Source organism: Octodon degus, unplaced genomic scaffold (assembly GCF_000260255.1).
Source record: "Octodon degus isolate 3935 unplaced genomic scaffold, OctDeg1.0 scaffold00029, whole genome shotgun sequence".
Classification (NCBI taxonomy): Eukaryota; Metazoa; Chordata; class Mammalia; order Rodentia; family Octodontidae; genus Octodon; species Octodon degus.
In genome coordinates, this window is record NW_004524605.1 from 13,936,648 (window position 1) to 13,950,201 (window position 13,554).

At 40.2% G+C, this 13,554-nt stretch overlaps 1 non-coding gene across 1 annotated transcript; it reads right to left on the reverse strand.

Annotated features, from left to right (window-relative positions):
* Window positions 1-11,522: 11,522 nt before the first annotated feature.
* LOC111816314 lies at window positions 11,523-11,628 on the reverse strand. Its single transcript, XR_002820742.1, has one exon. It is a non-coding gene; the product is annotated as a U6 spliceosomal RNA (small nuclear RNA).
* Between the last annotated feature and the right edge of the window lie 1,926 nt (window positions 11,629-13,554).

Below are 13,554 nucleotides of genomic sequence, written 5' to 3' on the forward strand. Positions count from 1 at the left end.
AAATGATGGAACTAAATAAAAAAGGGGATACAGATGAATGTCCATTTTGTATCTGTGTATTCAAAATGCTTAGATTAGATAGTTACATTCTCTTAATGAATAGAGATTTGTTGTACTAGTGTTTGTAAATAGGATATCATATCTGCATCTTGCACAGCAATTAACCACTAGGAAGAGAGTATGCAATGTGTGAATTATTGAAACTGTCCTACCAATTTGATTTGAAACTGTCTCATTGCTATTTGTTTCTCAATAAAATTATGGAAAAATACATTTTCTTAAAAAGAAATATGGTCTTGCTAAGTCACTAAATAGTCCAGGCTATGCTGGAACATGCAGTTTTCCTGCCCCAGCCTCCTAGAGTGCTGGAATTACAACTGGGCACCAGATATTTTTAAACAAATAGATCAGGTGTGGTAGGTACATATGTGATACAGCACTCTGTAAGGCTGAGGCAGGAGAAAGGCAAATTTGAGGCCAACTTAAACAACTAAGTGAGACCCTATCTAAAACTATAAAAAGGACTGGAGGTGCAGCTTAGTGGTGCACAGTGTGCCTCATATGTAAAAGATCATGGGTTTACTATCTGGTACTGAAAAAATATCACTTAAGGTAGCTATAAAATTCAGGTTGGGACTGGTGGCATTTGCTTGTAATCCCAGGACTTGGTAGGATGAAGCAGGAAGATTGAGAATTAAGACCAGTGTGGCATACATAGCAAGACCCTGTCTTACAAAATCCCAAACCAAACAAAAATAACAGAAACAAAGCTATTCTAAAACTCACCATAGAATTTACTTATACCTCTCTTGTCACCTAAGGAAGCTCACACTATTCAGAGATAACAGTTAGGACAGTTGCCATCTGTCAAGCATTTCTGAGAGGCTATTTGTTCTCAGTGTGGTCCTCACTGGTGTTACATCATTTATGCACATGGCCCTTGTCAAAAGGGTGCTATTATTTTCTTCACATGATGTACAAGGTGACTGAGTCCTGTACTCATGCAGTAATGAGGCCAAGACAGTGCTGTCTCACCAGTACATAGAACCTGCAGATTTAGAACCTAGTTTCCCCAGAAAGATGGTGTAGGGCAGAAGAGTGAAGCTGGTCAGTGTGGTTACCATAGAAAATGTTCACATTAGGGAAACAAAAAACAGCTTGTTAAGTTCTCTTCAAGAAGTTTTCGGAGTTTTATATGATGTATATTGTGTTGGAGCAGGGAAAGTTTAGAGAGAGATCTAGAAAATGTGAGTTACATCAATAAACCCATTAGCATTTTTGATGTTATAAAGGCTTATATGGTAAGGCAGTGGAGGAACTTTGCTGTATACAAATTTACTTTGAAGTTTATTCTACATAATCTTGTTATGGATTGAATTGTGTGCCCCAAACACGTATGTTTATGTTCACATCCATGTCTGTGAATGCGATCGTATTTAGAAATGGCTCTTTGCAAGTACAATAAAGATGAAGTTTTTACAGGGGTCCTAATCTAATATATGTAGTGTATTTTTAAGAAAAGGAAAATGCCACGTGAAGACAGATCCACAAAGGGAGAGCCCCGTGTGACAGCAGAAGCAAAACATAGAGACCTGATAGCCAGAAGGTAGAAGAAAGTAAAGAAAGAGTCTATCTCTCTTCTCGCAGAGAAGAAAAAGTACGGCTCCACTGACAGCTTGACTTCAGACTCTTAACTTCTGCAACTGTGAAAGAATACTTTGGAATTGCATTCAGCCTCTTTATTTGCAATACTTTATTATAGTAACTTAAGGAAACAAACACAATCTTCTATTCATTTCTAGGGCATTTGATAATCATCCTAAAGATTAGAAGCCTACCTATAGTGGCTGGTTGATGGTGTCAATTTGAGAAGCTTCAAAGCGTAGCTAAGTCAGCTCAGCAATTCTACATCTTAGGGTGTAGAGGACCCACCCCAGGGCAGCTCTTCGCCTGGGCAGTATAACAGGGCAATGGGGAGGGTGGGCTGGCTTCTGTTCTTTGGAGGAGTTCCAGTCTTCACTTGTAGCTTGGATTGTCTCCTGCCTTCTACCACAGACCCTTTGCCGTCCACCTTGGATCCTTCAACCTTCAGGCAGACTCTTCAGCCTTCCATCGCAGACCCACTGGCCTCTGGATACAGACTTGCACAGAAGACTGCTGAGAGCTATAGACCTTGGCCTGAACCCTTCAGCCTGCAGTGTGCCTGTACTCTGCACACTTCCTCATCCAACTCTGTAGCTGGCCATCACAAGCCAACCTTGGTATTTCTTATATATTTTTATTTGTATGTGTTTGGTACAGGGTCTCACCATGCAGCTCGATGTGTAGTGATCCTCCAGTTTTCAGCGCTGGGATCACAGTTGTGTGGTGGCTGGCTCAGTGAGCCTGGGGGTGGGGCTGGCACCACATTTGGTGCTGGGGATTGAACTCCCATCTCTGTGCTTGCCTAAGCAGGCTCTTAGTCCACTAAGCTAACTTGCCAGCCATATATGTATTTGTATATCTTATGTTATATCTGTTTCTCAAGTAAAACTGTGACTGATACACCATTGTTTTTAGATTCTGCATGCCAGCTAGAACATGTGGTGTTCATCATTTTGAGTCTAGATAATTTTGCTCATAGTCCCTTAATCCATCTATTTTTTTCAGATGATCAAATTTCATTTTTCCTGAGATGACCCTCCCACCCATGTTTCATTGGACAGCTACTGACTAGCACTTAAACTGTCAGCAAGAGCTGATCATAAACCTAGTGAAAGTACTGTAATGGGATAGATGGAGTGGATAGAAAATATCAAACAGTAATGGCATTATTATTTTATGAAATAATACATGTGTGAGTTGGGTCGTGTGAAGTATATTTCTTACTGTGGACTTAAATTAAAAAAAAGTTTGATAAAATGCTCAACTACTCCAAGCTACTCATGTTTGTTTCTAAGTTTGAACTTTTGTGTATCTAGAAGTGCTTGCTAGTTTCTTCGTTCTTAAGTATGTGAAAATTCCTCTTATTCTTTGAGTTCACAAGTCATAAATTCCCCCAAGTACAATGTTCCCCTCCCTTTTCACAACCATTGCTGACTGACCCTGTAGGCTTTGTACAAAAAAAAAATCAGTTGGCAAGAGCTGAATGTTCCTTCACGTTCTCTTCATCTCTCATGAGTACATAGTTTCCTTTAATTATTAAACAATCAGAGAAGTGCGTGTTTAGTAAGTGCTTTAATGAGTAATAGCCAACGTTAGTCTCATTCAACACATGGCACGCTTGTGTTTCGCTAGCACCCACATCAGACAGGGAGGCTTCAGAGGAAGACGCAGAGGGAGAGCTTTTCCCTGCTGTTCTGCATCCTGCCTCCAAATACAGCATTAGTCCCCAGACAGCTCCTGAAAGGGGCCTCGGCGGATATGCAGATGAGAATTCCTTATGGCGAATGCTGGGTTTTCTTCATGTCAGTCACTATCCCCAGCATCCTCTGGGGATCCTTTTAAAAGCCAGTTGGAAAACTTTTTCCCTAAAACACAGATTTTTATTCATAAAGAGAACATATTAAAATTGCCAAGTTATTGTAGGAAGGTCCCCAAAGTGTGCTTTTACTCAATTAGAGTCAATTATAACTGAAATCTACAAAATAGAATTAGAGCTCTAGGTTTTTATTTGTCTTTATTTTTATGGTACTAAGTGTTGAATCACGACCTTTGAATTGAGCTAGATCTCTAGTCTTTCTTCTTTTTTGTTCTGGAACAGGGTCTCGCTGAATTGCTAATTTTCTTTTTTTCACTTTCAAATTGCAGTAGATGTCTTTTTATTTTGGGTTATTTTTGTAGACATCTTTTTTTAAAAGTAATTTTATTGAGAAACAAATAGCAAGAAGACAGTTTCAAAACCTATTATTAGCACAGTTTCAATAATTAATACATTGCATATTAGTGGTTATTAATTTTATAAGATGCAGACATGATATCCTGTACAGAGACAGGATTAGACACTATTACCTGTTCTTCCATGAAGAATTCTCTATTCATTGAATTAAGAGAATGCAGCTCTATATCTATCCTATTTTGTTTTTTCCCCATAATTTTATGGAGAAACAAATAGCAATGAGACAGTTCCAAACCAAATTGGTGGGACAGATTCAATAATTAACACATTTCATACATTCTTCCTAGTGGTTAATTGCTGTACAAGATGCGGACATGATATTCTATTTACAAACACTATTAGAACAAATCCCTCTATTCATTAAGATAATGTGACTATATATCTAACCTAACCACTTTGAATACACGTGGCTGACATTGACAAAGATTGTACAATCTGAGGTACAGGATCTCAAGATAAATCCTGAGGGGATTTCACTGACCTTATCAGACCCAAAAGTTACAACTCTTGTTGCATAGGTCCTGCTTTACCTTGGTTTTAACCATCTAGCAGAAAAGTATAAAAACAAAGTACAAGAAGTAAAGCCATGGTGTTATGTTGAGCTGTAGGGAACTCAGGTCAACAATTTCTGACATTGCCAGTCAAGCGGAAGACCCAATACTATTATGGACTACTGGACTCTTTTAGAATATTTTGCTGAGTTCACACACCTATAATATTCAAATAATGGAACTTGAATTGCTAATTTTCCAAGGCTGACTCTAACTTCCAATCTTCCTCCCTCATCCTCCTAGAGTTCTAGCACTAACAGTGTATGCTACCTTGTGCTGCCTGAATTTTAATATATTAGGCATAAGAATAATCTTATTAAAATGTTGAAAAGGTAAAATACTCCAGGGGTTCTTTTTTATGATCACCTTTAGATACATATCTGTATTTTTATTTAAAAATATTTAATTAACATATTTTATGCATTCAAGTTTACAATGTGATAATTTAATGTACATATACAATGCATGACAATTTTTTCATGTCAAATGAATGCTTCTAATACCACTCATGCTCTATGTTAGATCCCTAGAACTTGTTCATCTTATAATTTAAAATTGCTACTCTTCCACAAATGTCTGCATTTTCTGCATTCTGAGCATTGGTACGTGCTATTCTAGTCTCTGCTTTTATGAATTTGGCTTTTCCAGAATCCACATATTAATGAGATTGTATAGAATTTATCTTTCTGTGTTTGACTTATTTTACTTCGTGCAATGTCCTCTGAGTTCATCCATGGTTTTGCAAATGGCAGAATTTACTTCTTTAGGACTAACTGCTACTCACGTGCATATGTGAGATCACTTGTATTTTCTTTATCTATTCACCTATTGATGGTTACATAGGTTGTTTCTCTATCTTCAGTTTTGTAAAAAGGCTTCAGTGGACATCCTCACTGGGATAAAATGATATTTCATGGTGTTTTTTTTTAAATATATATATATTTTAGGGAAGTGTCTATAGGGTGTTCAGTGTCTCACTACTAGATTGGACTCGTACTGATCTGCCTGCTTACAGCCTCCCAAGAGATGGGATTATAGGCACGCGCCACTGCACCCAATCTGAATTGTGGTCTCAGTGCATCCTGGGGGTGGGGCTGGCATGGCAGGCCTGGGGATCAAACCCCTGGCCCATGCACCTGCTTGCAGGCGCTTTAATCCACTGAGCTATTTGCCCGGCCCTTCATGGGGGTTTTGATTAGAATTTCTCTGATGTTAATGGTATTGAGCATTTTCTTATTTATTTATTTATTTATTTTATTTATTTATTTATTTAGCGGAACCAGGGATTGAATTTAGGCCCTTGTGCTTGCCAGGGAAGCGCTTATTCTACTGAGCCATCTCCCCAGCCCTATTTATTTATTTATGTATCTTTTTTTTCTTTTAAATAGCTGATTGGAGTTTTTCTATCCGATTATGATGATGAATACACTGAGGTGTACATCTGTTAAAGCTTACTGAGATGTGCAGGGTGTGATGGTGCGCACCTATAATCCCAGCACTCAGGGAATCTGAGGTGGAAGGATGGCAAGTTTGAACCTAGTCTGGTCAAGTTAACAACTTAGCAAGACTGTCTCAAAAAAAGAAAAAAAGAAAAAAGCTGGAGATGTCGCTCAGTGTGAAAGTTCTGGATTCAATGAATAGTACAAAAATTATTGAAATGTAATATGTATCTTCTATATTAATGTTGCCTGGATGATGTTGATTTTAAAAACTATAGAACATAAAACATGTAAAAGAAAAAAATCACTAATGAAACAAATCTTTACATCACCTAGCAAATTATATGACACCAATTGCCTCTGTCTTAAAATTCAGGGGCAAGAGGCCCTGTAGTGCATTTAAAACAGTTAATTGCTACTTTTTTCTTAATGTTCCTGGTTAGGCTTAACAGTTTTAGCCAAACTTTATTCCAGCTGGTCTTCTATTATTAGGAGGAGTCTGTTTTTTTTTCATACTTTAATTAGCTAGAGTAATGTTTCTTTAATTTTGATGTACATGCATGCCACTTGCACGTTAAAACACCCTCTCTGTTTCAGTAGATCTGAGTGAAGCCCAGAATTCTATGTTTCTAACAAGCTCTCGTCTCTGCTGTTGTGTGGGAACAAGGAAGGGGCTCTGTTTAAAACGTCTATCTTGAGGGGCCAGCCAGATAGCTCAGCGGATTAAAGCACCTTCTTCAGCAGACTCAAAGGCTGAGGGTTGGATCATGGTGTGCTGTGCTGGCCCTGCTCCTGGGGCATGCTGGGAAGGGGATTGAGAGCATGCCCCAGAAGCAGGGCCAGCACAGCACACCAGGATGTGGTGGCACATGCGTGTAACTCCAGCACTTGAGAGGCTGAAAAACAGGAGGGATCACTACAAGTCCGATCTGTGTAGTGAGACTCTGGAGACCCTGTACTAAATACATAGAAAACCAAAAACCAAAAACGAAAACAAAAAACCTCTATCTTGAGCTGGATGTGGTGGCACATGCCTGTAATGCCAGGATTTTGAAGATTACTCTGGAAGTTGAGGCAGGAGGATTGCAAATTTGAGCCCAGCCTGGGCAATTTAGTGATTTAGTAAGACTGTCTCATAATAAAAAATAAAGAGAAAGGGTAAGGATGTAGTTCCTTTGAAGGCTCTGGACTCATTCCTCAGGACTGCCAAAACAAACAAACAAACAAACAAACTAATAAACAAACAAACAGTCTTGAGGCCCTTTTTTCCCCCTCTCAGTTTCTAGAATTCAGGCTTTCTGGAGAGAGGGCCAACCAGTAGTCCTATCACTCGTATTAAACTTTGGCATAATTCTCTATTGCTTTTTCTCTCCCATTTTATATATGAATTATGTTTTAGTTCTTCCTTCTTCCCTGTTGGTCCTCTGGCTGTCACAAAATAAGATTGTACCACTGGAAAAAGTGGTGCCTATAATTTATTGCTTAATGGAATCTTTCATTGTAATGCAGTTAGCAGTGGACATGTCTGTTTTTACTCTGGACCAGCAGCATGGAAGGAGCTATTTAAATCAATGCAGTAGTATTAGCAGTGAAAAATATAATTAATGTAAGGTTGCTGTTGAATAAAATCCCATTGTGTATGGCACATGTGTTGTGCCAGACAATGACAACTACAGCCATTGTTCCCAGGGCTGATTTGCTGGCTGTCACACATGTTGACTTCTGTCTATAAGAGAGGTGGGTGTAGGAGCGTTAATGAAAACCATTATGATCCATTTTTCTGTTCTGCCAAGAGGTCCTGGAGGTCCAGCAGGGATTGTACCTAAACATAGTAGCAAGGGACCTTGAGTTGATCACTGAAGCTCCCATTAGTGCAAGAGGTGGAACTTTTCTTAATAGAAATTACTGTAAATGGATATAGGAGTCATGGGGGTAATTGACTCACCAAGGCATGAGCATGTTTGTGGAAAGGAAAAGCCACAAAACAGTATGGCTTTTCCCATTAGCCCTGAAACATAAGTGACTGGCAATTGCTGGCAATCTATCTTGGACTAAGGGTAGAGCTCTTTAGTATGTCAAATGGTGTGGAGATTATAATGAGGATGCTAATAGTCACTGAATCTGGTTGATTGTGACTTTTATGATTTGGATTATTTTCCAAGAAATCATACTGTGCATATCCTGAGCCTTCTGTGGCCCTCTTGGTGATACACACCCATGAAGGTGTGATGTGGGCAAGTGTCTTCTAGAAACCCTTGGAAAATGCTCTGCTATTCTTTCTACTGTTAGGTTCAGAACCTGGCTTGAGGACCCAAAATTTTCAAATGTAGCAGTGCCATCCGCTGGAGTCTCAAGGTCTTCTGATAGAAAGATAAGAAAGGAATATCTTTGTGAAAATCAACTACATGAAGTGCTGTGTACTTAGATGTGTCTCCCAGACCTTGTGGTTTGTGCAATTGGAGAGTGAGGTTCTCTGGTTCCTGACATTTTCACAGGTCACTATGTTTGAATTTTCTAGCTATGTTGGGCAAGAGTCATTTTTCTCTAGAAAATGGAAAAATTATACCTACTGTGTTCCCCTAGCTTCAAGTATTGAATGTCTTCATGGTCAGAAAGCAGGCACACAGCATTGGAATATAAAATATTGACTAGTTACAACAGAAACAACAGGGTTTGAACCAAACCTTTGCATCACTGTGAAAAACTCCTGGCATTAATCAGTAGGGTGTATAAATGGGCCCTGTGCAACCCCTTTAAACGTTTATAATTTGAACCCAGATACAGCAGGCCTTCTGTGGATGACTTAGGCTCACACCATTTGCTAAGGTCCTTAGGGAACTCTCAACTCCAGGATGCCTGAACAAAAATGGAGCTTTTATTGATGATTTCATAAGAAAATAGGGAATACGGTTTGCAACGTAGACCATATGAGAGAAAACTAACAAAACTCTCATCCCTGTTGTGTCCTCTGCCAGCCACCTCTCCTCACTGCAAATAATCTTGGAGTTCTTTATTGTTGGAGTTATTTATTGTACGTGGAACATTTATATCCAATCCAGTTCAACTAGGTCCTGAATTTGGCCCAAAGTAATCACTATGCACTTCTTTGAGGGCTCTTCTCCTTCAGAGATTCTCATTTAGTCATTCAACAATTCCAATCTTGTTGATGGTGGATGAGTTTTCTGGATATGTAAGATTGTTGTTGTAGACCCAACCTACTTCTAAAAGTGAATATGAACCATCCTTAAAAGTTCCAGATATACATGATAATGAACACAAATAGTTCATTGCATAAGTGAATACAGGTGTCACTCATTTTGTTGCTGGTCATCCTATTACTTTGGACTTCAAAATAGCAGAAAATGGTTTTTGTGCTAACCTTACTGTTCTTCATCATCCTAGAAGTGTCTTTCTCACATGCTTGCTGAATCCCATTGGCTCTTCTGGTTCTTCCTTGAAGCAGCACCTCAGATTCTCAGTCTTTCTAGGATTTCTTAGCTGTCTGTGTTGCTGTTACACTTGAAAGGTGTTAATGAATGACAATGATGTGACATGTCATAACCGCAGGGCTGTTTGCATGCAAATAGGAACTCCTGCATTTGCAGTCTGAGCCCAAATGAATGACTCCTTCTTAAGTCATTGTCAGCCTTTGATAGCTCGATGAGGTCAGTGTTTAGGGCCAGACAAGTAGCTCAGTAGATTAAAGCACCTGCAAGCAGGCACAGGGGCCAGCTATGCCAGCCCCGCCCCCCCCAGCACACTGTGATGGCAGTTGAGACTGGGTGTGATGGTACGTGCCTGTAATCCCAGCACTTAGGAGGCTGTAAACAGAAGAATCACTAGGAGTCTGATATATGTAGTGAGACCTTGTAACATCTGTAGACCCTTCCCTAAAATACCAAAAAAAAAAAAAAGAAGTCAGTATTTGGCAGTGTAAGACTAGCATTGTGTATGGATGCTGCTACACCATGGTGAAGGCTAGATGCACCCCAGGAGATGGGTGGACGAGTGAGAACAACACCAAAAAAGATGGTTTCATATAATTCTTAATGATGTATCATATCATATGGCTTGTTCATATGAGCTGCTCGACACCACAAGACACAATAATATCTTGTTCACTATTTATTTTTGGTGTCCTAATAGTTCCTGGTACATAGTAAGTGTCTAGTTCTTCTTTGTGAAGTAAAGATGTATGAGTAGATGGATGATTTAGTTTTCCAATATTTGATTAACGTGTTCCTCACATACATGCCTTCCAAACATCATCCTCTTGATACCTCCAGGCCCTTAAAATAGCTATGAATTCCAAGATATTTTCTCAGTCCCCAAGGTCAGTGCTAAGGAGCCAGTCTCTTTTGACACGAGGAGAGACAGAGACAAATCCCTCTACTGTCTCACTATTTCTTTCTTGCTGCCAGAGGGTGTCGCTGGTGAAGCTGAATTCTGCATAGTCCCAATAGGCTTATTCATCTAGGAGGGCTTTCCAGGGAGTAGCTGTTTCTACCTCGGTGAGGGTCAGTGTTTCTCCAAGAACAGTGCACTCCTTCAGTGCGAGGCTGGAATACTGGTGCTCAGAGCTCTGGCTACCAGTACTGCAGATGTGAGCCTCTTTCTCCCTGTGTCCGTGTGCAGTCACTCTCAAGGTCACAGCCTGCACTATGAGATTGCTCAAGACAGGTCCTAGCTCCTTGGACTCATGGACCTAGAATATTAGATCCCTTTTTCTAGAGATCACACTTCTTTTTTTTTGTATTTTTGGGGAAGGGTTTACAGAGTGTTCAGGGTTTCAATGCTAAATTGGACTCATAGTGATCTGCCTATTTATAGCTTCACAAGAGCTGGGATTACAGGCCTGTGCCACCACACCCAGTCTCAATTGACATCTCATCGTGCCTCCGGGGTCGGGGCCAACAGGGAAGGCCCTGGGATCAAAACCCGGCCCCTGTGCCTGCTTGTAGGTGCTTTAATCTGCTGAGCCATTTGGTGGGCCCTAGAGATCACACTTCTAAAGAAGGCTACTTTAGAGGTTTTTTGATCACTGCCACCCTTACCTACAGGACAACATGGCCAAAGAGAGGTAGTGGTGGTGGTGGTAGTTAAAGGTTGTAGCAAGGCCAATTGTATCATGCCAGGCACCATACAAAAATCCAACCCATGCAGTTTAACTCCATTATAATATTTTCCTTCCATTATAGAGTTGAATAAATGTGAAGAAAAACAAATGAAATCACTACTCAACCTTTATACCATAGTAAAGAGTGGTGTAAAGGTTAGCATTCAGTCTGCATGCCCTCAGTGTCTGTGCTCTTTTAACACTGGGGAATTACTCTCACGGCAGTCTTACTGCATGAGTAGTAGAACTGGTTCCATTTAACAGATGAGTGCATTGAGGCTTAGATACTGTCAGATAATTTTACAGCACTCTACAGAACTGGTCAACATGGAGCAGCAACACATTTGTTTCACATGGCTGGTAGCAATGAACTCAGAGGCTTTGGTTCCCAGAATACCAGCTGCTAGCAGCCTCCCAGTTTATCATTCATTGTGCCGTGATGCACCAATGCAGACCTATAATTTGAAAGCCCTGCTTTGTACCTCACCTTAGAAATACTGTCAGACACAAACAATCCCACTAAACTCTTTTTTTTAAAAAAAAATATGGAACGCTTCACAAATTTGTGTGTCATTCTTACGCAGGGCCATGCTAATCTTCTCTGTATTGTTCTAACTTTAGTATATGTGCTGCCAAAGCGAGCACCCCACTAAACTCCTGTGAAACACAAAAGCAAAACCAATAACAATAACAAAAACACTCATCCAGTCCTACTGAAGTCAGACACAAATATATCAGACCTTAACATCCCCTTAGAGAAAAGGCTGTAAAAATATTCTAGGCCCAGCCTGTTCCTTAAATCAAAATCTAATTCTCTCTCCTGTACTTATAATTTGAGGTCGGTTTAAAACTGAGCCAAGTCTTCAGTTGCAAAGTGGGGTTTTTTCCAAAGAGAAAGGATTAAAAAAGAATTAAAAAAGAATCTCAAAAGATACATTCAAAGCTTTGGCTTCTTAAGAATCAGTGAGATAGCTCTAACCAGCAAAGTAGTATGGTACTCTTCAGCTTTTCAAAATAATGCACTTCTTTGGAAAGCATTTAAAACTCCTACCACCAGTTCAGACCCAGTGATGCTGATATGTCTCTGGGGAGTCATGTCTCTTTTAGACTAGCTTCATTTTCTCTGTATGTCCCTATCAATAAAATTGAGTTGAGTTTTAATATTAATTTTCTTAGGCAAGCAGTAGATTTCATTTTATTTTCTAAATGTATTAAAGCTATCAGACAATAATGCTAGTTATTAAAGATGGATTTTAAAGAATCTCTCATAAGTTTGTAAAGAATGATATTCAAAGGGTTTCATTCTGGGCTTGGCATATTGCAAACATTCAGTAAGCTTTAGCTGGTATTGTTGTAGCCGCTGCGACACCCACTATTAATTGATGTGTGATGTTCTTGGTTAGGTAGTCAGACCTAGCCTTACTGTGGAAAAAAAGACTTTGGTTACTGAAGCTGTTACTGTAGTCTCTGGCACATAATGACCATTTAGTAAATTTAAGCAGAGTTCTTAAATATCAGGGTATTACAGTCTATGTCAATAGAAACCAACATGTAATGACTCAAGGAAAAATGAATTTATTTCTCTTATGTTACAGCACCAGGTGAAAGTCTCAAGGGTTGGAGAAAGATTTTCAGACAGTTTAGCTATGAACCTGTATCTACGGTTTATTATAATCATGTGTAGAAGGGAAATGGGCTTGAGAAGGTTATGTCCCAAATTCCCTTTTGGCAGGGATATTTTCTAGGGCAGGCAAAGTGTGGTTAAGCAATCACTGTGACACACAGAAAGGAAAGCCTGGCTAAAGGTCACTGGGCTCTTGACTGGCAGTTGGCAACGGAGTGTGAGTAATTGGGCATACGGGTAATTGGTTTCTTTGAGCAAACCTTAATCCCATTAAAGTTCACAGAAAATTGCTTAAGCACTTTATCAGGAATACCAACTTCTCAGAAGGAGGTTGTGAAACAAAAAAGGTTCTCTCCCCTTCGTCAGATTTAGAGCAGTATTTATTATGTGCAGGACTTGGCTACTGTGCTAAGGCCTGGTTGATGGCAGCTCTGTCATTTTAAGTTTAGTACATGGCTTTAATGTCACCCTGGTTATTGGCAGTGGCCAATGGGAAGTCCAGTGGCAGAGATTGCTTCGCCTTCTTCTTTCTGCAAATGAAACAGTGGTTAGAGACATCGTGAATAGACCCAGAGCGCAGGCCCAGCGAGTGAGTGAGATGACCCAGGGCCTGGCGGGATCCTGAATAGACTCAGAGCACAGGCCCGGCGAGTGAGATGACTCAAGCCGTGGGATCCTGAACAGACCTAGAGCGCAGGCCTGGCGAGTGAGTGAGATGACCTGGGGCCCTCCGGATCCTGAACAGACCCGGAACAAAGGCCCAGCATGGAACCCTTCAGCAGAACTCCCTGCAAAGAGGCTAGAGGCAAGACCCACCCAGCTGATTCAGATGCAGAACTTCTTGCCAGAGAGACACAAAGGGTTCAACTCTAACGGCTGCAGCAGAAAGAAGTGGAGCACAGCAGCCAGATCCAAGCAACACCCACCTGGAGAAATCTGAACTTTGT